The sequence below is a fragment of the Aotus nancymaae genome, unplaced genomic scaffold (genome assembly GCF_030222135.1).
Source record: "Aotus nancymaae isolate 86718 unplaced genomic scaffold, 86718_ANA_hifiasm-v0.15.2.pri h1tg000011l, whole genome shotgun sequence".
NCBI classification, from domain to species: Eukaryota; Metazoa; Chordata; class Mammalia; order Primates; family Aotidae; genus Aotus; species Aotus nancymaae.
In genome coordinates, this window is record NW_026988422.1 from 89,125,048 (window position 1) to 89,150,700 (window position 25,653).

The following is a 25,653-nucleotide window of genomic DNA, read 5'->3' on the forward strand; positions in this document are numbered from 1 at the left end:
GAGGTAGAAGAATCGCTTTAACCTGGGAGGCAGGTTGCAGTGAGCTGAGATTGTGCCAGTGTGAGACTCCATCTAAAAAAAAAAAAAGATAAGCAGAACTTTCAAAAATGAAATTTTAATGCAAGTATTTAAACATTTTTTTCCATTTGCAAAATCAAAATGGAGCTAGGAGTGTGGCTCAGGGCTGGCTGCTCAGGCATTCTCGGGTTCCTGCTGGAACCTGTGGGCAGAGGCCGGACAACCACCCCAGCAGTCTCCGCACCCTCCAAGAGGGAGGCCATTGCCAAGAATGTTGTTAATCATATTTGTTGGTTTGTCAAGATGAGGACTTTGTAGTCTGAAACAACTGAGTAGTTGATTACAGTTAAACCATGGCAAATACTTCTGACTTAACGTTTTCCCTCTCCAACATGCCCTACGAAGAGTCTGTCTTTTCCCCTCAACTTAAATGTTGCTAATCTCAATGCCCATGTAGCAACTATGGTGTTTTGCCTCTAAGACTTCAAAGTCCATTCAACTTTAATCAAGGCCAAAAAAGAAATTTCATTACAGATTGTGGGCATTTTCACTGAATTCAGTAGCCAATGCCAGCAAAAAGTCATCACTAGGAAGCACCTTCAGATGACTTTAAAGTAAAGCATTTTTATCTTGTCAAAATTAAAAATTAATGGAGGGCGTTAAATTTTGATTTTTATGTTGAACAGTGATTCAGCACTCAATACACCTTGCTCCAGAAATATTAGAGCCTGGAATTTACGACAATAATGGATCCTGTTTTATTGAAATAATAGAGAAAAATGGATTGCAAGAAAGAAACATGGCAAACAATAAGTTGGAAAACTGCTGTTATAAAATCATTCACTTTGGGGCAATATGTACCACCTCTGGAATGATGAAACACTTTGGTATTGAGAGACTGGAGCCAGAATTGTTATTCAGAACTTGGTACAACACCAAGGACAGTGACTCCCAAGCTGAAAATGAAGGATGAACGTTGCTGTGTGCAGTGTCATGGTGACAGGAGAAGCTCTGTTCTTTTTTGTTTTAATTTTTTAATTTCTCGAGACAAGATCTTACCCTGTCACTAGGGCCGGAGTGCAGAGGCACAGTTGCAGCTCTCTGCAGCCTTGACCTCCTGGGCTCAAGCGATCCTCTCACCTCAGCCTCCCAAGTAGCTGGGATCACAGGCACACACCACCAGGCCAGGATAATTTTTAAAATTTTTTTGTAGAGATGAGGTTTCACCACGTTGCCCAGGCTGGCCTCAAACTCCTGGGCGCGGGCCATCCTCCCAGCTTGGCCTCCCGCAGTGCTGGGATTACAGGCATGAGCCGCCGCACCAGCAGAAGCCCCTTTCTTGGAGTTCATGCCTGACTTTGCTCTGCTGAGGGCGACCTGGCTGCAGGGTCCCCTGAGATGCCAAGAGGAAAAAGTGTTCTCAGACCTCCCTCCTTCTCCACTTGATGACAGCATCCGATCTGCTCTGCTTTATACCACGTAACCCAAAGGAGCTACCAACCTTTGTAAGAGCTGTCCACCTCTCGACCTGATAGATTCTAATACAACCAACCAAGCAAACGGCCTTTGTCCTGGGACGGAGGAAGCAGGGCTGACGACCCCACATGCCGCAGCATTTCGGGTGAGCCATTGGCAAAAAGGAAGACAGGGCTGAGTCTTTCATGCCCCGTGGCCTGCGACTCCCCACCTGGGAATTTGCCCTGAAAATAGTCCAGAATGTGGGCTCAGATTGAACCAAATCACTGCACTGTTTTCAGTGTTGGGAATATGTTAAATTATTCACATCATGTTGTAGAATGTTTAACAACATAGAAAGCTGTGGAATGAGGCCACGCCATGGTTTTGTCAAAACGCAGCAGCCTCAGAGCAGATGTGGATGGCGGGGTGCCCAGCAACAGTCAGACACGCAGCCAGTGCAGAGTCAGACACACAGCTAGTGCAGCAGCGCTGGAGGCCCAGGTAGCAAAAATCGACTTTGGAGTGTTCCCTTGGTCCAGCACTCAGCAACGTGGATGTTTTGTGGAGGTGGTCACCAGCGACCCCCAGAGAGGGGAATGAGGATAGCGGGGCCCCTGAGTGGTTACCACTTGGCACGACGAGGGCCTGAGCCTCCTGTGTAGACGCCTTCCGTGCAAGGCAGTGGAGTTGGAGCCATGTGGCTGGGCCTCGAGGGCAGCCTGATGGGCTGGGGCCCCCAACCAATAGCAAGAGGCTCGGGGGGAGCCCAGGGAGAAGGGGATGGTACTGTCGAGACAGCACAGGGACCCGGCATGGTTAGGGGAGGGAGGAGGCAGGAATGTTGAGTGGGGGAGGGAACCGGGGTGGAGCCCCCCACTCTTTTCTGTGACACCTGCTTTCCAGCAGACCTCTAAGCCTCAGGGAGAGGATGTGTCTGCTGTGGGGGAGGCTGGTTGGAGTGGGGACCACACCTTCTGCTCCGAGTGCCCACTGGGATCCATAGCCCCAGCTTCGGCCACTCTGGAAGGGCACAGCCTCTGTTTCCCTGGCTTTTTCAAAGCCAGACTTTGCCACCTCACTTGCAGATTGAGAGGCCACGTGTCTCCTTGGTAATCCAGGAGCCCCTGCCACCCATGGTTTTGGGCAGATGGTGTCCCAGTCATGCCTGGCACCTGGGTGTACACAGGCCTCATGACCGTCCGGCCAAAGTGCCTCGGAGCCGTGCCATGTGTTTCTCAGAGGGCTGCAACTTCTTTGGGATTATTATCATTATTATTATTATTATTGAGATAGTATCTTGGTCTGTTGCCAAGCTGGGACTAGAGTGCAGTGCTGCGATCATAGCTCGCTGCGGCCTCAGCCTCCTTCAAGTGATCCTCTCCCCTCAGCCTCCAAAGTAGCTGGAGCCACCGGTGCCTGCCACTATGCCCAGCTAATTTTGTAAAAAAATATTTTTTATAGAGATGGGGTTTTGCTATGCTGCCCAGGCTGATCTCAAACTCCTGGACTCAAGAGATCTGCCTATCTTGGTCTCCCAGAAGGTTGGGATTAAAGGCATGAGCCACTGCACCTGGCCAGCATTTTGAACATGATGAAAAGTGGTCTGAGGCTGGGCAAGTTTTCAGTGAAGAGAGAGAGGAGTGGGTTTGCTGGGGCAGACGGGGAGAACTCAAGTTATTTGGTGACTGAACCCCAGTAAGAATTGATATCTATGGAGTTAAATGGGCAAGTTACAAAGCCACATAGTGTGTCCTGGCTTTTATAAAATAACTTGTTTTCTGTAGCAACTTCTGCCACTGGAGGTTTATGGTCTAAAACATGCATGCACACATAGGCAGTAGCACCCATGCATGTGTGTATGCTTGCACATGCATGTACACACATGCACACAGAAGTGTGTAGCTCCAGGATGGCAGTGCTTGGCCTTGCTTGTTCCCTCAGTGTCCTCCTGACATAGACCCAGGCCTTGCCTGTCGTGTGTGGGCCTCAGGCCTCGGGAGTGCGGATTGCAGGTGCACCAGTGAAGGAGGGGGAGTGATGGTGAGGGGGCGAGTGCCAGCCAGCAGAAGCGAGGCCCTCATGCCTGGGACACTTGGTCAGGAGGACCGGCCACAGGAGGAGCCTCCGGAGGGAGGGACCTTCCGTCCCCACAGCCCAGCTGGGCTTCCAGGCTGCTCCTCTTCCTGGCTCCTAGTGGCTCCTTAAGGAACGCTGCCTACTTTGTACTAACCCAGGAAAAAACGGAAGCACTGAGACAGCAGTAACGGTGTGTCTAATGCCACGGCATGAAATGTATTGCTCATGATACTGCTTGCTTTTAACAGAAAAATGAAATGATGTCTAAAAATAAAGCTTTAGGGAGACACGAAAAGTAAATAGAAAAGATAAAGTTGACAACTGCAGTCACAGTGAAATGAGAAAATAAATCCCATGAGAAACAACAATTGTACAGAAGAAAGAACGGGATCAATCACAACCCTTTGCAGCCAAGGAGAGGATGTAAACAGTCTCTCTTGGTTTTCAGCTTAATTTTGTGTGACTACATAGTAAGTTTTACAGATTGTGTTCCTTCATCGGATATTTTGTAGATCTGAGGTTCAAACATCAAATTAAAACAGATTAAATCCCATTATAGCTTTCAATTAAAAAAATCTAACACTTATAAAAGTTAACTATTATTTCACATATGAGAAATCTGCAAGATTAAAATGCTATTAGAGAACAATGGCCTGTCCGGGTGCCTCGTCTCACGCCTGTAATCCCAGCACTTTGGGAGGCTGAGGCCGGAGGATCACTTGAGCCCAGGAGTTCCAGACCAGCCTGGGCAACATGGTGAAGTCCGGTCTGCAAAACAGAAACAAAAAGTCATCCAGGCACGCACCTGTATTTCCAGCTACTCAGGAAGCTGAGGTGGGAGGAGCATTTGATCCGGGGAGGTGGAGGCTGCAGTGATGTATGATTGTGCCACTGCCCTCCAGTCTGGGTGACAGAGGCCCTGTCTCCAAAAAACGCAAACAAAAAACAAAACAATGGTTCCTTACTTTTTTGACCAAAAAAATACACTTACATACAAGGGATGGAAATGACCATTTCTTCATGTGGTTAAATTAATTTGTGAAGTAATATTTTGGAAATTCTTAGTTCTTAAAAGGCCTCACATTTTCTTTTTTAAAATTTTTTATTGCATTTTAGGTTTTGGGGTACATGTGAAGAACATGCAAGATTGTTGCATAGGTGCACACATGGCAGTGTGATTTGCTGCCTTCCTCCCCTTCACCTATATGTGGCATTTCTCCCCATGCTCTCTCTCCCCACCCCCGCTGTCCCTCCCCTATTTCCCCCAACAGACCCCAGTGTGTGATGCTCCCTTCCCTGTGTCCATGTGTTCTCATTGTTCACCCGTCTATGAGTGAGAACATGCGGTGTTTGATTTTCTGTTCTTGTGTCAGTTTGCTGAGAATGATAAGTGTCCAGGTTCATCCCATGTCCCTACAAAGGACACGAACTCATCGTTTCTGATGGCTGCATAATACTCCATGGTGTATATGTGCCACATTTTCCCAGTCCAGTCTTATCATCAATGGGCATTTGGGTTGGTTCCAGGTCTTTGCTATTGTAAACTGTGCTGCAACGAACATTCATGTGCGTGTGTCCTTAACACTAGAACGATTGCTGGGTCAAATGGAATTTCTATTTCTAGGTCCCTGAGGAATTGCCACACTGTTTTCCACAATGGGTGAACTAATTTACACTCCCACCAACAGTGTAAAAGTGTTCCTATTTCTCCACATCCTCTCCAGCATCTGTTGTCTCCAGATTTTTTAATGATCGCCGTTCTAACTGGCGTGAGATGGTATCTCAATGTAGTTTTGATTTGCATTTCTCTAATGACCAGTGATGATGAGCATTTTTTCATATGTTTGTTGGCCTCATGTATGTCTTCTTTTGTAAAGTGTCTGTTCATATCCTTTGCCCACTTTTGAATGGGCTTATTTGTCTTTTTCTTGTAAATCTGTTTTAGTTCTTTGTAGATTCTGGATATCAGCCCTTTTTCAGATGGGGAGGCTGCAAAAATTTTTTCCCATTCTGTTGGTTGCCGATTCACTCTAACGACTGTTTCTTTTGTTTTTCAGAAGCTGTGGCGTTTAATTAGGTCCCATTTGTCTATTTTGGCTTTTGTTGAAAAGGCCTCACATTTTCAAGAAGAAGTAGGTGCCATTCTTTGGAAAATGGAGAGTGAACAGATGATTCTGAAAGTGAAAGAGGCCATTTTGGCTTCCAAATACATGGGGTCAGCGTTTTGTTCAAAACCGGTAGTATTTTGTGAGCATGTTGCTGCTTATTTTTCTTATTATATCATAATTTTGATGCTATACATTCAAAAACCTATTAAAGGACAATTCTGCATCTTACCATTGCAAAACATATGGAATGTCTCATTTGCAATTTGAGACTGGACAGTGGCACCTGTGTGAACTGGTCATTTTACTGAGGTCCAGAAGCAGCTCAGGGACAGCCAGGGACGGCTCCTTCTGCTGCTGGGTCATGTCTGCCGAGGTCTTCCCATCCGTAACTACGATGTCGCACGTCATCTCAAGAGATGTGGACAATCACAAGATATCTAAACCAACAGTGCCTGATTTTCTCATCTGCAGTTCTTACCTGTGAGCATATTATTACTGCTCAGAAAGCACTTTAGAAGCAAACGCATAAATGATGTGGACAGATATGGAATGTGCCTTTAAGTTCTCTGATGAGCAGATGCTGAGATGAAGTCAGGAGAGGAGAGAAAGCAAAGGTCAGGCCGAGGCCCAGGCTGGAGGTTGGACAAGGGAAGTCTCACATCACAGTGCAGACAGCAGTTGCACAGCAGGTGCAGAAGACAGCAGGTGTGTATGTGGCAGATGCGGACATGGCAGGTGTGTATGTGATGGGCCCTGAGGGAACCCAGGCTGGGTCCCCAGTGAGGGGAGCCCCGGGGAAGCCCTCCAGAACTCCATTGCTGGCTGGCTGCTGGAAGAGTGTGGCCCTGTGGCGGGGGCTGTGGGCTCACTGGCCGTCTTGCAGCCAGCAGCACGTGCTGTCTGTAGGGAAGTCTGCACAGTGCACCTCCATATCTCACATTGACTTTGGGAGGAAATGGCAGCTCACTGTGTCCACCCAGCAGCATGTGTGGGGGAGGCACCGCCAGAGCCACTGCACCTACTCTAGGTCTCAGCACTCTGTGACATCTTGTGGTGCCACGGTGACCATTTTCCATGAATGAAGACTATGTAATCTGTAATAGATGTGTCAGGCCTGGCCCAGACACTCATGGAAAATGGCCACAGCACACTGTGACCTTGTGGCACTGCAGTGACCATTTTCCATGAATGAAGACTCTGTAATCCATAATAGATGTGTCAGGCCTGGCCCAGCATGGCCCAGATTCTGCCGCTGCAGTCACTCAACTCTGTGCTCATTGTCAGCCCAAGTCCCCAGACACGGAGCAGAGTGGTGGGATCCAGAGAACGTCAAAGGCAGTGAGTGCTCCAGCTGTTCGTTCCTCTTGAGGCGCTGAGTTTCTGGGCCACGTTAGAATTGTTTAAATTGGAAGTAGTTGTAAGATTCCAAAGTGTTCTTAAAATAGTAGAAGTGATTACTCTTTACTCAGATTTCCCAAAGGTTACTGTCATAGCACATTTGATTTATGATTCCTGCATGTGAATGTGTGTACTCAGGCAGACGGGAGCATGGGTGGATGTGTAGGTAGATGAACAGATGGGTGAGTAGATGGTAGATGGGTCGGTAGATGAGAGGAGTAAGTAAATTGGGATGTGGGTAGGCAGACAGGTAGGTAGATATGCAGATATGTGGATAGGCAGATGGGTAGGTAGATGAGTAGATGGGTAGGTGGATGAGTAGATGGGTAGGTGGATGGGTAGATGGGTCGGTAGATGAGAGGAGTAAGTAGATTGGGATGTGGGTAGGCAGACAGGTAGGTAGATACGCAGATATGTGGATAGGCAGATGGGTAGGTTAATGGGTAGATGAATAAGTAGATGGGTAGATAAGTAGGTAGATGGGTAGATGGGTCGGTAGATGGTAGATGGGTAGGTAGATGGACAGACTGATAGGTAGATGGGTAGGTGGGTAGGTGGATGGGTAGATGGGTCGGTAGTTGAATGTACGTGTTTAGTTAATCACTGGAGGCTTCCTACTGTGCTTGTTGTATTGAAAACTTGTTGATAACTAGAGTTGCATTTCAGCTACATCCATATTAAACTATCCATATTATGAATATTTTAATAACAATCCCATTAATTTGTTTATTTTTTTACACTTATAAAACTTTAATACGTTTTTTTCTCATTTAATTTTCCAGCCCTCGAGCCTCTTCTTTCATGGCGCTATGTGCCTGTTTTACTTAGATGTGTTTGAGAATAAACACGCCGTTGGGTTGTGCCTTCTCTTCCAAGGGCCGAGGCTTCATGACTGGACTCTCTTCCTCATGAAGCAGTGCTTTGTCAGGATACACGCCACAGTCTAACAACAGAGAAACTATGACTTAATAGGGAAAATGTATTACAAATGAAAACTGCCATAAGATAAAGGGACATCCTCAGGAAGCTTCCACAGGTGGTGGAAGGTAAAGGGAGCCCGCGTGTCACAGGGTGAGAGCTGGAGCAAGCAGGGGCAGGTACCAGGCTCTTTAAACTGCTGAGCAGAGAGGGTTCCATGGTTTTACCAGCCAGGAGACACCAGGGGCCTGTGGGGCTCAGCCCAAGAGGACTTTCTGATGGAGGGGAAGGCCTGGGTTCCATATACTGGGAAGCCTAAAGGCTTAGCACACCACACAAGTTAGGATTGGCAAGAAGGTGGATTTCAGAGCCACATGAGGACAGTTCTCTTGGGAGCAGAACTCTTTGGCACCAAGAAGCTTCCTTGGAAAGAAGTGAGGGGCTGCCATGTGTGCAGGGAGGAGGCCTCCTGCAGGCAGTGAGAGAGACCCTTTTACTGTTCAAGGTTGAATTTGATGACTGCTTCTGTATTGATCCATTTGGGAAACAGAAACCACCTGGTATTTCAAACGAATGTGAGGTTGAACCCGGCTGTGCTTTGCGGAGACACTGGAGGATAGGGAGGGCACTGGGCATGTTATTTCCCTATTGTGGGTAACCGGTGACCCTAATTCAGCCACAGCAGCTCACATTCATCACCCACAGCTCCGTGGACCAGCAGTCGGGCTGTGTCCCTGCTCAGGGTCTCACAAGTATGAAATCGAGGCATGGATTGGGCTGGGCTGGACTTTACCTGTGGTTTAAAGAGCCTGGTACCTGCCCCCTCTTGCTCCAGCTCTCGCCCTGGGATGCACGGGTTCCCTTCACCTCCCACCACCCATGGAAGCTTCCTGACACCTCACCAGGAGCCACGCTTCCTGTGCAGCCTGCAGCACCATGAGTCAGTTAAACCTCCTTTCTTTTCTCTGTTTTTATTTTTTTGAGATGGAGTCTCGCTCTGTCATCCAGGCTGGAGTGCAGTGGCGTGATCTCGGCTCACCGCAACCTCCACCCCGCCAGGTTCAGGTAATTCTCCTACCTCAGCCTCCCAAGTCACTGGGACTACAGGCACGCACCACCACACCCAGCTAATTTTTTTTTGTCTTTTCAGTAGAGAGAGGTTTCACCATGTTAGCCAGGATGCTCTCCATCTCCTGACCTCGTGATCCACCCACCTCGGCCTCCAAAAGTGCTGGGATTGCAGGCACGAGCCACCACGCCCAGCCTTAAACCTCCTTTCTTTACACTTTACCCAGCCTTGGGCATTCTTTTATAGCAATGTGAAAATGGACTGGCACAGGCCTTCTGGACACTGCGGACAAACGTAAGCCAAACCCAAGCAAGAGCCTGCGGTGGGTGTGAGCCGGGCAGGTGGGGCTGGGGCAGAAGGTGCAGGGCGGGAGCGCGTCCAGGAGGGACAAAGTCATCCAGCCCCCTGGGGTTGCTGTGGCACTGGTGAGTGCCCGTGGCTTCCTGAGGGCCGCTATGTAGTGACTGTGCACAGCAGCTCGCAGATGCACCGAGAGTCTGAGGGGATTTGCACAGGCACCAGGACGCTGTGTCCAAAGTGGTTTCAGGTGACCCTTCTCAGGAAAACGTCATTGCGGCAGTTTGCAGCACCCATGGGTGCATGTTACACCCCTGACCCATTTTACAGACCTCACTGAAGGTGAGAGGTGATCTGAACTAGGAAGTGTGGGTTACATGAGCATGTGTGACTGAGTGTGTGTGTATGTGTGTGTGTGGCTGCAGAGGGAAGTCCATGCCAAGCGAGCTGGCCTTTAATGTCAGGATGCACAGGGTCAGTCTCTCAGCCATTACCCACCCCACAGGGTTTGCTGAGATAGGTGGCTAACCTCACTTAAAAAATAAAAAAGGAGGTGGCGCCCTGCTCGTGTCAGTTGTTCTCTTTGGTGGTGATGGTGACCAGATGCTTGGCGACGTTGTACCCACACTGGATGACCTCCTGTGTGACCAGCTGGACGTCTGTGGGTGAACCTGGGTCCCCCGGGAGGGTCTTCTTGCACTCTGACTGCAGTTGGTAGGCACTGGATGTCAGCGAATGAAGGGAAGTCCTCATCATATCAGACATGGGTTTTTTGGGGAGTAATGCTGCCATTTCTGTAACAGCTACGTGTATCCTCTCTCAGCAGGGAATATACCTCATTATCCTCTTTGATTCTCAATAAGAGAATCAAATGTTTCCCAGCAATCTTAAAAATACAAAGTGCAGTTCTTTTAGTGGACCAGCCTTGCTAACATGGTGAAACCTCGTCTGTACTAAAAGAGAATAATAATGAAAAATTTAGCTGGGTGTTAGTGGCACGCACCTGTAATCCCAGCTACTCAGGAGGCAGAGACAGGAGAACTGCTTGAGCCTGGGAGGCAGAAGTTGCAGTTAGCCAACATCGTGCCATTGCACTCCAGTCTGGGTGACAGAGTGAGACCCTGCCTCAAAAAAACAAAAACAAAAATGTTTATATGTGAATTTGTGTCAGATCAAAATTATATTTAAAATTATACCCATACCAATCCATATGTGAGCCTGCACTGTATAGCTGGTGTTCTACTCTTCATCTTGGTAACCTTCTCAGAAATTCCAGAAGACGCTGCCGAGAGGCCCTGCTGTCTATTTGTAGTTGTGTTTATATAATAGGCTTTATTTTGTATTTATATGTACATAGTAGAGTTATATTAAATATTTATAAAATATACATCCCTAATATATATTTCAAAAGAAACGAATCTGTGATAAAATCATTTTAAATCATTTGTATTTTATTAATGGGGCATAGTCCTTTTGTTTTCACAAAAACTATGATTACATTGTATGAAATGAAGTGCCAACTAGTAATATTTTGATGAGGGGACTATGATTGAAATAAAGGGGAAAAAATAATCCAATAGTAAGATCTTGGTCTTCTTCCTCTACTTGGTCGGGCCTCAGTTTTACCGTCTAAACTAATTATCTCCTGGGCACCAAGTAACCTGGTCCAGAACTCTTCCAGAGTCATCTAACTCCTTCCAGGTTGTTCCATTCTGTCACCCCACATCATAAAGTTCATCACTGAGTCAAATGCATTCCCCTTCCACTGTATCCCTCCCAAGCCCTCTTTCCCTCCACTACCCTTCTAACCATCCACTCACGGAAGGACATTGCTGAACTGCCAAGGCATAGCTGGGGAGCGGGTTGGCCAGGGTGGCCAGTGAGGTGTGGCCCTGCATGGCGGTGGCACTACCAGCATTGTGGTTGCAGCAGTCCTGCTATGCTCCTGGGTGCCCTACAAAGGTGGCCCAGCCAGCTGAGCAGTCACAGGGGCCTCCCTCAGAGGCCACCTTCCCGTGCCCTCTCTGGCAAATGTACCCAGTCACCGTCTCTCATAGGGTCTGGCCCTGGGAGGTGCCTCTCAGGTATTTTCCAAGTCCTCCCTTTTGGAAACAAGGAATGGTTTCTGCATGCATGAGTGGTTGGGGAAAGTGCCCCAGGCCAGGAAAAGCCAGTGCAAGTGGACCAGGAGGATGTCCGGCACCGGTGGTGTGCCTTCCCCCCTGGGGTTAAGCGGATTCCTCCCAGAGGCGTTAGGAATGGCTGCTGGGCGTCAACTGGCTGCCACGTCTCTTTTTGTTGTTTTTTTGAGGTGAGGGGGGCATGCTCTCTGATAACTGCAACCTCCTCTCCCAGGATCAGGCGATCCTTCCACCTAGGTGGGACTACAGGCATATGCCATCAAGCCTGGCTAATTATAATAGTTTTATTTTTTGTGGAGACTGGATCTCACTATGTTTCCCAGGCTGGTCTTCTTCAACTCCCGGGCTCAAGTGATTTTGCATGTCCCCAAATCGTGGAACCACCTGGAGTTGCTGTATTCAAAGAACAAAAAAATACGGTCATTATGTATGTTTAGTCACAAGGAAACTGTGCAATGCTAATAATTACTCTGTTGAATGCTACCTCTGCAAATAACTCATTACAAAAAACTGTAAATAACCTCTACATTCGGTTTGAGAGGAATAAAATACAATTTAAAAACCAACATCTACAAAAACTATTCAAATGTTAAAATTAACCTACCCTGTTGCTAGATTTCACAGTCATGAAGAAATCAGCGGCATTTCTATATACTAGCAACAATTAGAATGCAAAAAAATTAAAGAGAAATACCCTGGGTATGCACCCCACAGAGGACGGTCAACACCGGAACAGAGAAGTTACGGTGTAGTCGTAAGACGGAAAGCTACACCGCGATGGAAAGTTATGAATTGGAGCTCCAGGCTCCCTCCAGGATGCACCTCACAAACAAGAGGCTGGTGACAGAAGCTAGACACAGAGGCCGGGCGTGGTGGCTCACACCTGTAATCGCAGCACTTTGGGAGGCCAAGGCGGGCGGATCACGAGGTCAAGAGATCAAGACCATCCTGGCCAACACGGTGAAACCCCGTCTCCACTAAAAATACAAAAAATAGCCGGGCGTGGTGGTGCGTGCCTGTGGTCCCAGGTACTCGGGAGGCTGAGGAGGAAGAATTGCTTGAATCCAGGAGGCGGAGGTTGCAGTGAGCTGAGATTGCGCCATTGCACTCCAGCCTGGCGATAGAGCAAGACTCCATCTCGAAAAAAAAAAGAAGCTAGACACAGAAGAGTACAAACAACACAATTCCCTCTGTATAAAGCTCCACCCAGGCAAAGCCAGTGCAGCAGAAGGAAAGACAGCGAGGTTGCCTCTGCAGACAGGAGAAAGCACGTGTCCCAGACTCCACCCAGCCTCAGCATTTCCTGATGTAATCATGGTTTCACACAGGGTTTTCACACAGGACTCACGTCCCCAAAATTCAAACTGCACACAAGTCAATAAAAACATTGATCTAAAAACATGTAACTCACCTTGAAGTATTTGTCAATTCTGGATAAGTTTATTCTTTTCTTGGCATCTAACTTACAGGTGTTACTGACACTCCCATCCATCAGGTACAGACCAAATCCCATCACCTGAAGAACCCACAAAATGAATGATGCAATAAAGCTCAGAACTGCAAACCTAACTACCCATAAGGACTTACACCGTAACAGCTGACAACTTCAAAGGCACAATTTGAAACATATCACAAAGCTCTATCCTTAGGCTGCTTGTCTGGTGCTTGAAATGCATCATTTTATCCTCACTGAAACTGTGCTACAAAAGTTGGGGCCTGGCTTCCAGGTCGGTTGCTAAAAGCTGAAAAAACAAATCCTCTACGAGCATAACCCAAGCAGCAGGGCTATTCTAGAGCTATTAGCTTGGTGCAAAAGTAATTGTGGTTTTTTGGCCATTAAAAGTAACGTCCAATGTGTAGCCACAGGTAACCAGTTACATTTTGGTGTATGCAAACTACAAATTCTTTTTTTGAGATGGAGTCTCGCTCTGACACCCAGGCTGGAGTGCAGTGGCGCAATCTCAGCTCACTGCAACCTCCGCCTCCCAAGTTCAAGCGATTCTCCTGCCTCAGCTTCCCAAGTAGCTGGGAATACAGGCACCCATCACCATCATGCCTGGCTATTTTTTTTTTTTTTTTTTTGTATTTTTAGTAGAGACAGGGTTTCACCATGATGGTCAGGCTGGTGTTGAACTGCTGACCTCAAGTGATCCGCCGCCTCAGCCTCCAAAGTGCTGGGATTACAGGCGTGAACCACTGTGCCCGGCCACAAACTAAAAATTCTTAACGTGGACTAGCCAACTGCACGCTCCAGTGCTCCACAGGGGCTCGCGGCCAGGGCTCCCACACCAGCAGGTGCAAACACAAAGTTTCTGCTGTCACAAAGCACTCCATGGACAGTACTCCTTCAGCCCCGAGTTCCTGCCAGTGCTCTCCTGGCTCAGGAAGAGTCTGGGGGGCTGGACTGCTGGGACACCCAGCAAAGGGTCCCCCAAGGCCACCCCGCAGAGGTAAAGAATAGAGCAAAGGGAACTGCTGCCCATCTTTCCTGTGAGAAACGCAAATGATAGCTGGGCATGGTGGTGATGGGCGCCTGTAATCCCAGCTACTTGGGAGGCTGAGGCAGGAGAATCACTTGAACCCCGGAGACGGAGGTTGCAGTGATCTGAGATTGTGCAACTGCACTCCAGCCTGGGCAACGGAGCGAGACTCTGTCTCAAAAATAAACAAGAGAAACACAGATGAAAACGCAGATTATATGAATAATAATAAAGAATATGGTGACCCAACGAAAGGCTACTTTAATTATGATGGATGACACAGGTATCGAAACCCTAGGAATCACATCCTTGACAAGTAGAATCTTGGGTAACCTCTGTCACAAAGCAGCTTAAAGGCTGGGCGTGGTAGCTTACACCTGTAATCTCAGCACTTTGCAGGAGACAAGGCAAGAGGATTGCTTGAGCCCAGGAGTTCAAGACCAGCCCGGGCAGCAAAGTAAGACCTCATCTCTACAAAAATTCAAAAACTTAGCTTGGCATTGGTGCCAATGCCTGTGGTCCCAGTTACTCAGGAGCCTGAGGCGGAAAGATTACTTGAGCCAAGGAGGTTGAGGATACAGTGGGCTGTGTCTTCTGCACCACTGCACTCCAGGCTGGGTGACAGAGCAAGACCCTGTCTCAAATAAAAAAAAAAAAAGGCTGGGTGCAGTGGCTCAAGCTTGTAATCACAGAGCTTTGGGAGGCTAAAGCAGGAGGGTTGCTTGAGCCCAGGAGTTTGAGAAAAGCCTGTGCAGCATGGCAAGATTCTCTCTCTACAAAAAATTTAAAAATACCCAGCTACTCAGGATGCTGAGGCAGGAGAATTCCCTGAACCCAGGAGGCGGAGGTTGCGGCGAGCCGAGATCGTGCCATTGCACTCCAGCCTGGGTAACAAAAGCGAAACTCCATCTCAAAAAAAAAAAAAAAATTAAAAATTAGCCAGGCATGGTGGCATGCACCTGTAGTCCCAGCTACTTGGGAGGCTGAGGTGGGAGGATTGCTTGAGGTGGGAGGAGGTTGAGGCTACAATGAGCTGTGATCGTGCCACTGCACTCCAGGCTGGTCAAGAGCAAGACCCTGCCTCAAAAATAAAACAAAAGAGCAGCTTAATGCTGAGAGAATTTTTGACCCAGACCTCCTGGCTGGCACCTTCTCCCAGGGTCAGCATGTGACACACTCGTGGCTGTGCTGAGAGTCTGTGGTGCAGGTGTGTGCAAGGGCAGGGCGCTGCTCACGCACACGACAGCATGCGAATGAGACACAGCTGGCAAAAGGACTCTAGAGGAAGCAAGCACAGCCTACTGACAAGAGCAAGGCTGTCCCTCGGCCGTGCCACAGGCTGGCATCCCCACACACGTACTTTGAGAAGCATGTTTCTCACTGGGCGTCAGATACATCCTGTTCTCGTAGTAATCCACACACAGATTCACGATGTCTGCCGGGAGCTCTTCGTAGCCAGAAATCACTTCGAGCTGCTGCTGCAGAGACTGAAACACAGAGCAAGAGACTCATGCGCAGGCCTGGTGCCCGGCCGGCAGCTGAGCCCATCACCCTGAGTGTGCAAACACCAGCCTTAGCTGTGTGATATTGTTGTGATTGGCCAGGAACATGGCCAGATTCTGCGATTCCTGGCTGGACTGCGGATCTGCCGTTTTATGTAGAAATTGAGCAGCCCTTTGAAAACAAAAAGAGTTCATCCCAAAATGCACCAACATGCCCCATAAAAGAGAAAAAATGCCTGATTTGAATGGGATCCCTTTCCTCTACAGTCATCTGCAGAAACGTGGATTGATCTGAGGCCAGCTTTTGATTTCAGCCCTTTCAGGCATCTCTGGCCGTGTACTCCAGGTCAGTCTTCTGCCAACTTAGACGTGCCTTGCACAGCCTGGGACCGCTCTCCACCCCGATGGTCACAGCTGACGGGCTTCCTGCAGGGCCCCTGTACACTGACCTCTGCCCTACACTGGAAGGCGCCCACCTCATCTAGGGGCACAGGGCTGCTCAACTCTGAGTCTGAGACAGGTCACCGCCACCTCCGTGACTCCCACAAGCCCTGCCATGAAGACAGCTGGCACTGATGAGGTTCTCTGCTGGGAACCCTGTGGACCACACCTCCCCAGGCCACCTCAGGGACCACTGGTGCCCAAAGTCCTGAGACAGAGCCCTGGCTTTTGCCACCAATTTGTAGCTGCACAATTTGGTGTGCACAGAAGGACCCGTACAATGAGGCCCAACAATACAAAACCGCAAGGCCATGCTGAGCACTGACAAGCACTCAAAAGTCTACTCATAAAGGAGCGTGGAGCCCAACTTTCCCCTTTCTTCCTGCTGACTGGAATTCAGAAAAGACAGCTAGAGCCTAAGCAACCATCTAGGACCACGAGGCAACATGTGAAGCAGAACAGCAGGACAGCGGGAGCCCACAATCAGCTGCAGACCACCTAACTCAGGACTTTTCAGGAGACACAAAAAAACTGCCATCTTTTTAAAGCCACTGTTACTTCACTGGGCTTCAAACCATTACATACAGTTAAACCTAGTATTAACTGATACAGTAACATTCTTTGCCTTTTAAAACATGTTTCCTGGTCCAAGCATGGTCGCTCACACCGGTAATCCCAGCATTTTGGGAGGCCAAGGCAGGCAGATCACTTTGAGGTCAGGAGTTTAAGACCTGGCCGACATGGTGAAACCCCATCTCTACTAAAAATATAAAAATTAGTTGGGTGTGGTGGTTCACCTATGTAAATCCCAGCTACTCGGGAGGCTGAGGCAGGAGAATTGCTTGAATCCAGGAGAGGTGGAGATTGCAGTGAGCCGAGATCACGCCACTGCACTCCAGCCTGGGCTAGTGAGATGCTGTCTCAAAAAAAAAAAAAAGTTTCCTTTTATTTTATTTATTTATTTTTTAAATAGACAGAGAGTCTCACTCTGTCACCCAGGCTGGAGTACAGTGGTACAATCACAGCTCACTGTAGCCTCGACCTCCTGATCTCAAGTGATTCTCCAACCTCAGCCTCCTGAGTAGCTGGGACCACAGGTGCATACCACCATGCCTGGCTAGTTTTTTTTGGCTTTTTTTTTTTTTTTTTTTTTTACAGATCAGGTCTTTCTATGTTACCCAGGCTGGACTCAAATGATCCTTCTGCCTCAGCCTCTCAGGGTGCTGGGATTACAGGTGTGAGCCATTGCACCTGGCCACGTTTGCTTTATTGATCTGAGTACTTGCTGAGGCGGCGGGTGGGGAGACTATGGAAGGGGTCGAGAATACTATTTTCTTTTTTCCTCAAGCCTCACCATAACATGACACTTAGAAGAGGTCATCCTAGCAGCTACCAGCAGGTGCATGTGTGAGTGTGTGTGGCGCGGGTCTTGGGAGTGATGATGGTCTGGGAAGGTGAACCAACGGGGGTCCCAGACGGCGGTCAGACGAAGAGGCAGCTGTAAGAGCTTTGGAGCTGCCCCAGGCCCACTGTCTGGTGCTCAGCGGAACCCGGAGGTGGTGAAGACACTGGGGAAGGGGGCTGCTGGAGAGGAATCCTCCCCACCGCCTTGACAAAGCAGCCCCATCTGTAAACTGTTTTACAGACTAGACTTTAGAATAAAGGCACTGCTGCTAAAAGGAAAAAAATCCACAACTTTTAAGTACTTTTAAATATCGAAAACCACTGATGCCGGCCACCTGCCCCATTCACCTGAAAAGCCAAAACAGTGGCTGAGAAGGCTGCTGAAAATCACCCAGGACTGGGCTGTGCGGCTGGGACCACGAGCCCACGCCAACCATCGAGTCCCGAGGTCAGGATCCCACAGATGCTGTTATCAAACAGGACCCTTCAGACTTCCAACCCGAGAGGGGCTCACAGGTCAACTCCAGAGGCCTTTCTCTAGTTCTGAAGATCTAGGCTTCTGTGCAGAGCTGGTGATTTTAGGTGATAAATGGACCACTGCCTTATTTCACACGAATGAGGCTTAAAACTCTGCCTGACCTGGCTCGACTCCTACTGCTGCCTCATTTTATCCCAAGTGGGTTTTTTTTTAAATAAAGACATCGCAACAGTTGTATGATTTAAGATGCAACATAACTAGAGCATATCGAGATGCAAAGTAAGGTCTCTTCAAATTTAATTTTAGAGCTGAGATGCCTTACTTAGTAGAAGAAATAGAAGTCAGCATCTCATTCTAGCAAAACATGTCCTCAGCAGCACAGAGCACAGGGTAAGCAGAACGAACGCATCGGGAGGCAGCACGCTGTGTGCCCTGCCGGCCTGTCTGCCACCCACCACCCCGCAGTGCTCCAGAAGCACACACCGGGCCGTGCCCACCTCTTCTGCCTGTCTCTTCAGCATCTCTAGAAGCTCTCTACAACCAAAAAGAAAACCGCCAGGGAGGGGAGCTGCATGGAGGACCTGGAAGTGCAGTGTGACCTCAAGACAGTCCGTGACTGTGCATGGGTCCCGTCCCTTTGATACTGGGATGGTGGCTCACGTGCTGGGGACCCCTGCCGGCGAATGACCAGCACCGAGGACCGCAGCCCTGACGTCCAAGGCGGGCTGCAGAGGCCACCTGCCACCTTGCCAAGATGCTCCCTGAGCCCGATGCCTGTGCTGTGTGAGCTGGGCCTGTATCTTGTGCGTGTCTGTGTTCCCAGGGGCGCGGAGGTCCTCCGTGATATGTGAGGACAGCCAGGGTGCCCAGAGCCTGCTCTAGCTTTGCAAAGCCATATGCACTTATCTGCCGGCTCCGCTCACCTTATTCCTCAGAGCAGGTGCTCACACAGCCCGGACACTGAGAAGTCGCTGCTGCCTACCGGAAGTGATGACTTCACCCACATGGACACACAACGTGCTATGCGCGAGACAGGCCACTGAGCCGGGTGCTCTCAGGAGGGCCCGTGGTGTGGCGCAAGGCCAGCGCTCACCTCTCGTATGCCGAGTGGTCATTCTTCACGCTGCACTTCGTGTTCTTCAGCTCATCCAGCACCGCGAACATGCTGATGAACTTGCCCAGCGTGATCAGGTAGGCTTCGGACACAAAGTCCTTCCTCCCCTCCGCGTGGCACAGGCGCCTCCCCTCCCCGCAGAAGCGCTCAGTGGCGTTTCTCTGTGCAGAGGAAGCAGGAGGGCAGAAAACTGCAGGTCAGTGAGGAGCCAATCCCACGTCCCAGGTTCAAGCACCTGCAGTCACTCCTCCTCATTAGTAAAGATCCGCCCAGCAGGGCTCCAGGCCCAGGTGTTTACAGCGTGGGCAGCCAGCCCCTTACTGAGAGCAGCTCCCAGCGGCCTGCTCTGCACCATCATCACTCAGATGCTCTAATTGTCAGAAGTGAAAAAAGGGGAGAGATGTTTTCTTCCTGGTAACTTTCAAGGTAAAACAAAAATGTATCTCCTAGTTAGTTCCATCTCGTCCCTTTGCTAAAGGACGCCATCATAAAAAATCGAGATGTTTCCAAAATACTTCTTTAAAAAGCAGCAAGCTCCTTCCGTGCCTAACCAAGGCCAGGGTGAGGACCACCAAAAACGGACAGTCAGGTTGAAGCTGACAGCAAATAAATACCTGAAAGATCAGATGAATTAAAAGTACAAAATGGCCCGGGCGCGGTGGCTCACGCCTGTCATCCCAGCACTGGGAGGCCGAGGCGGGTGGATCACGAGGTCAAGACATCAAGACCATCCTGGTCAACATGGTGAAACCCCGTCTCTACTAAAAATACAAAAAATTAGCTGGGCGCGGTGGGGCGGGCCTGTAATCCCAGCTACTCGGGAGGCTGAGGCAGGAGAATTGCCTGAACCCAGGAGGCGGAGGTTGCGGTGAGCCGAGATCGCGCCATTGCACTCCAGCCTGGGTAACAAGAGCGAAACTCCGTTTAAAAAAAACAAAAAAAAACCCGCTCATTCAACCCCGTTTCCCAGTTACTCTTGCCCCCTTCTAGTCACACCCACAATGTGCTGCAAACGAAGCTCACGCATTTCAGGCTGAAAACACCCACTTCGGAAGGCTCGTGCGAAACAGCGCTGCCCCCGTGACAATCGCGCCTCCTCAACAAACCCCAAAACTCCTCTCCAGGAATGTGCGGAACGGCCCCGCGGACCAGGCTCCCTCAGGTCCTCACGGGGCACGAAACCAAAACGGGTTCAGATCCCGCTGCGCGAGCTGAGGGCAACGCCAGCAATCTGCCTGCCCCTTAGTTTCCAACAAAAACCCGAGAAACAAACACGGAGGTGTCCCTGCCCCACGGGAGCCGCGCCACGTGCCGGGAGCGGAATCCGGGATCCGGGCGCCGGGCCGGGAGCGTGGGGGAAGTGGAGCTCGGAGCCGAGGCCGACAAGCCTGGGGTGCGGCGCCCGGGGGAAGCGCTTTAGGGGGCGCGGGGATCTGGAGCCCGGGTGGGCCGCGGTTTAGGGGGTGCAGGGACCTGGAACCCGGGGGGCGCGGTTTAGGGGCGCGGGGATCTGGAACCCGGGTGAGCCGCGGTTTAGGGGCGCATGGACCTGGAAGCCGGGGGGAGCGCGGTTTAGGCGCGCGGGGATCTCGAGCCCGGGTGGGCCGCAGGGACCTGGAACCCGGGGGGCGCGGTGTAGGGGGTGCAGGGACCTGGAAGCCGGGTGGGGAGCGGTTTAGGGACGCGGGGACCTCGAGCCCGGGGCCGTGAGCTGGACACGCTGGGGCCAGGGCGATCCCGGAGGCCGCGCCGCCGGGGGGCTCAGTCCCGGCCCCGCCGCCCTGGCCGGCCCGGGTTCCGAGGGCGACCCGGACCTCACGGAGGCCGCAGGGCGGGCGCGGGCGCACGGGGCTCCTCACCTGGGTCCGCGGAGGCTCAGAGAGTTTCCTGGGCCGAGTGACTCAGTCGGGCGGGCCGGGAATGCGCCAGGAAACGCTCGGCCTCCTCCCCTTCCTCCCGGGGCGGGGGCTCTCCCAGCTCGGCCTCTTCCTCCTGCCGCTCCGTCCTCCCGCCGAGTGGAGACCCCGGAGACCCGCCGGCCTGGGCGGGGCGGAGCGGGCGCGGGGTCGCCCTGCGGGTCCGTCCGCTCAGAGGGCGGAGGAACGGGGTCCGCACCATGTCCCGGGTCGGCGCGTGGCGGGCTCGGGGGCTCCCAGGGGTCCGTGTGGCGCTGCCCCGCGGGCAGGAGGCGCGCACCTGCGCTGGGCGGGCGAGCCTGCCGGGGATCCCTCCGCCCTGGGAGCCGGGGCAGACGCGGGCGCGCCCGGGGAACGGCGCACGGAGGAAAACCCGACGTGAGCTCGCCCCAGAAAACAGTCGTGAAAGGCCCGTGAAGTCCGAACCTCACACGGAAACGCCGGGCGGGGCGAGCTGCTGCCCTAAACGCCCGGCGCGGCCCGGGCACCCCGGTCCTTCCGCAGCCCGGCGAGGGTGGGCGTCGGAGACTCCGGTCCCGCCTCTAGAAGGCGCGACCTACCAGGCGACTGGTGTTCAGAGATCACGTCCTCACATTTTCAATAAAACACCTGGTTCCCAGTCCCCACATTTCAAATCAGCAGATTACTGCTTTGCTGTGCCTAGGACGGACTCTCGAAATTGGATTCCAAAGATTTTTACATCGTGGATGACATGATAGAACCCAAATTCAACTTACGCTGTGATACTTTAAAACACTGTGGCCGGGCGCGGTGCCTCGCGCCTGTAATCCCAGCACTTTGGGAAACCGAGTCAGGTGGATCACCTGAGGTCAGGAGTTCGAGACCAGCCTGGACAGCATGGCGAAACCTCGTCTCTACTAAAAATGCAAAAATTTGTCGGGCGTGGTGGTCTGGCCTGTAATCCCAGTTACTTGGGAGGCTGAGACAGGAGAATCCCTTGAACCCATGGAGTAGAGGTAGGTAAGATTTCTCAAAGATGTAGGGTTAGCGCCTTTAGAAAAATGGGATTACAGGCGTGAGCCACCGCGCCCGGCTTATTCCTGAATTCTTTAAGTGGACGTGCTATTCCTCTACAACTGCAGACCCAACTTTCCAGCTGAATCCAAGAGCAATGCAGAGTGAGTGCTGACTATCACACACAGTTCTCATGTTGCTCTTAGATACAGTTTCTACTGATAGGGCACTCCTCCTCCTGTTTATCTTTGTTTTAAGAGACTGGGTCTTTCTCTGTTACCTAAGCTGCAGTGCAGAGTGCGGTGGTGTGATCATAGTTCACTGCAGCCTCGAACTCCTGGCCTCAAACAGTGCTCCCACTACAGCTTCTCAAGCAGCTGGGCCTCCAGCTGTGCGCTACCATGTCTGCTAATCTTTTTAATTTTTTGTAAAGACAGAGTCTTGCTATGTTTCCCAGGCTGGTCTTGACCTCTTAGCCTCATAAGACTCACTCACCTCAGTTTTCCAAACTGCTGGGATTACAGGCGTGAGCCAGTGTGGCTGGCCTGGGGCATTCGCTTGTAACCTCGTTTGAGCTGGTTCTTCCTTAAAGAATACTCTACAGGACAAAAGCTTGAAAACAACAAAATACCGAAGCAGGCAGACAGCCTCGTGCACCCAGCAGCGTCCACACCTGCAGGATACAGCTCATGTACCTTTTCTGTCAGCGGACACCGGTCATGGATGGTTGACAGGTACCTATAGTGAATTTTAATCAATTGACCTAAATCCTTGGCTTCCTCGACTTGATGTTGAAACTCCAGGCCTGTACTGTGTAGAATCTTGGAAGAGAAAGATAAAAAGCTTAGTCAGCAACTTCCTTTGAGGACTTGTTTGACGCCCAGAAATCTTTTTACTAAGCTCTTCTACTCCTCTCAAATTCTTCCTTCAATAATCACATATATGAAGTTTCATCAAGTACCATTCTTCAAAGGCTGGCTGGATCCTTTGCCGTTCTGCTCCCAGAGGTGCGAGTACATTAAACTGTATATAAGACACACTGATTAAAAAAAAATCCGATGTGTTACTTTTATACAAATAATTACAGTGAATTTGTGTTTCTTAAGTTCCATTTTTCATGCTTCATCTTTCTCTAAAATGAATATAAGTATACTTCAAATAAAAAACAAACTAAGAAAAAACTTAAACTCTTATCATTTACTCCTAACAATTAGGGGCTTAACGAAGGTCAGCCTTGTGAAGGCCAGTAATGCAGTCAGGGGAAGCATGGAGCCCCTTTGCCATAGCCTTCCCGTCCAAAACAGGCTTCAGAGGCTCAGTTCATCCAAGCGAGAAGGGCTTCAGAACTCACAGACCGGAACACGTACAAACAACAACTGACACCCCAAATGCATGCTGTCCTCGAATAACACTGCTCCCGTTCCAGTGTCTGAACTCTACTTTCAGAACTTCCTCTAGAACTGGCAGTTTCATTTACTTTGTACTGAGTTACTAATTGTTTTTAATGCCTGTAATCCCAGCACTTTGGGAGGCCAAGGCGGGCACATCACAAGGTCAGGATTTCAAGACCAGCCTGGGCAAGATGGTGAAACCCTGTCTCCACTAAAAATACAAAAATTAGCTGGGTGTGATGGCACGTGCCTATAATCCCAGCTACTCGGGAAGCTGAGGCAGGGAACTGCTTGAACCCAGGAGTTGGAGGTTGCAGTGAGCTGAGATCATGCTACTGCACTCCAGCCTGGGTGACAGAGTAAGACTCCATCTCAAAAAAAAAAAAAAAAAAAAAGAAAAAGAAAAAGAAAAAATGATAATAAAATATATAACCTGGCTGCATCTTCCCCCCACACACAATGGCCTGTGAATTTTGGCTATTAAACACTGGGGCCATTATATCAGTAATGAAACCCAAAGGCCTATGTGGCACATTCTGAAGGCAATTCCAACATCATTTCCAAGTATTTTGCAAGTTTCCAGTTATCTCTTTTACACGATTCAGCTTTGATTTAATAACACTGTGGTCAGAAAAAAAAACTCTGTATGATCTCTGTCCTTTGAAGAAAATTATCTACAGCATGTTGTTCATTTTGGGAAGTGTTGTATGGAAGCTTGAAAAGAATGTGTGTCCTGCAGTGTTCTGTTAACCGTCAGATGGGTCAAGCTTTTTACTAATGTTCAGGTTTTTTATATTCTGAATGATTCTTTTCCCAATCGTTCTATCAGCTGCTGAGAGGAGAGTGTGAACTCCACATTTACTGCTGCTAATTGTTTGGCTTTCTGTATCTGAAGCTCCGTCATTAGGCATTCTGTTGAGAAATTCAGCCTTTCATTGGTACAAACCGTCCCCATTCGTCTCTGGTACTCTCATTGTCTTGAAATCTTTCTTAACTGATATTAGTGCTGCCACATACGTTTCTTTTAGATTCCACCTTTGTGTGTCTTTGTATTGAAGTGAGGGCATCTTGGCCAGGTGCGGTGGCTCACCTCGAGTACAGGCGTGTCTGCGAACGTAGCAGCCCCATGTGACTGTAAGGTTCTGATTCCAGTTCCACCCTTCAATTTCCACTTACTCAGCAAAATTCCCTATAAGAGAATGACTTAGAGAAGATTATCCTGCATTCAGGCTTCTCCAGATTCTTATCTGTCAGCCCGGAGCTTTCCTAAATTTGCTGATTTCTCCTTGTCTCAGCAAAGAAGGTCCTTCTCTGACAGCCTTGCTCCTGCTCCATCCTCTTCCAGCCTGGGGACCAGCCCCCGGTGTGAAAGTGGCTTCCGCTATTTACTCAGGCGTTTTTCATGTCCCTGCCTCTCGGGTGGCTTTAAAGGAAGGTGCAGTTGTGCAGGCTTCTCTACGGGATTCTTACTGCTTTGCTAGCAAAGGTCTTCATGTTCGTCCACATTGCAACTGGAAACAGGACACATCTGTTCTTCAGCTCTAAATATTCTGACAATTTTCTTGGTGGTTTTGCCGTCTTTTATTTAGCAGTACATGAACCCGTTTATTCTGGAGGTTGCAGATTTTTTGTGTGTGAAAAATCGGACCTTGGAGATGGCCTTCAGCAGTGGAATATAAGTAACTCCTACAAACCTAGCGTTTCAGTAATGGGACGCTAGACATAAGCAGGTTGAAACGTTTTCCTGACTTAAGGGTTTCTTGTTGATTTCTAGCTTTACTGCATTGTGGCCTTTAGATATAACTTCTTTGGTATTCGTTGACACTTTCTGGATAAGGGTTGAATGTAGGCTGGGCACGGTAGTGCACACCTGCAATTCCAGCCCTTTGGGAGGCCGAGGCAGAGGATCACCTGAGCCTGGGAGTTCGAGACTGGCCTGGAAACATCGTGAAACTCCGTCTCTACAAAAAAATTTAAAAATAAAACAATAAGCCAGGTGTGGTGATGCATACCTGTAGTCTTAGCTACTCTGGATGCTGAGGCAGGAGCATCGCTTGAGCCCAGGAGGTCAAGGCTGCAGTGAGCCGTGATCGCATCACTGCACTCCAGCCTGGGTGACACAGTGAGACCCTGTTTCAAAAACAAAGAAGAGGAGGAGGAGGAGGAGAATGTGTTGTTTTCTCAAATATTCTCTAATTGTACACCCTTGAGATAAATGTTTATAAATGGACAAGAATTTTGTAAGATTTTGGTTAGCTTTGGGAAGTGTTCCATGTACAGCGGGAAGGACACGGGTTCTATAGTTGCTGGGCTCAGCACTGTACACATGCCCCTTAGTGGAAGAGAGTTCGCCTGTTTAAATGTACATTCCAGCCGGGCGCGGTGGCTCACGCCTGTAATCCCAGCACTTTAGGAGGCCGAGGAGGGTGGATCACGAGGTCAAGAGATCGAGACCATCCTGGCCAACAT

General features: G+C 49.8%; 2 long non-coding RNA genes across 6 annotated transcripts in view; one reads left to right on the forward strand and one right to left on the reverse strand.

The window, feature by feature from the left end:
* The window catches only part of LOC135274314 (uncharacterized), a 29,920-nt gene extending 19,001 nt beyond the window's left edge, over positions 1–10,919 (forward strand). For 3 of the 4 annotated variants that reach the window (XR_010342165.1, XR_010342164.1, XR_010342162.1), the window contains 3 exons: positions 5,610–6,365; positions 8,961–9,041; positions 9,127–10,919. This is a non-coding gene — a long non-coding RNA (uncharacterized LOC135274314). Of the gene's footprint in view, positions 1–5,609; positions 6,396–8,960; positions 9,042–9,126 lie in introns of all 4 variants that reach the window. The other variant, XR_010342163.1, reaches the window with a different exon arrangement.
* Positions 10,773–20,810, reverse strand: LOC135274316 (uncharacterized). 2 transcript variants are annotated; one of them, XR_010342167.1, is made up of 5 exons: positions 20,762–20,810; positions 18,882–19,063; positions 15,324–15,450; positions 12,895–12,999; positions 10,773–11,876 (listed from the first exon to the last, which is right to left on the reverse strand). It is a non-coding gene; the product is annotated as an uncharacterized LOC135274316 (long non-coding RNA). The 2 variants fall into 2 exon arrangements; XR_010342166.1 differs by lacking the exon at positions 20,762–20,810 and having other exon boundaries at positions 18,882–20,148.
* Between the last annotated feature and the right edge of the window lie 4,843 nt (positions 20,811–25,653).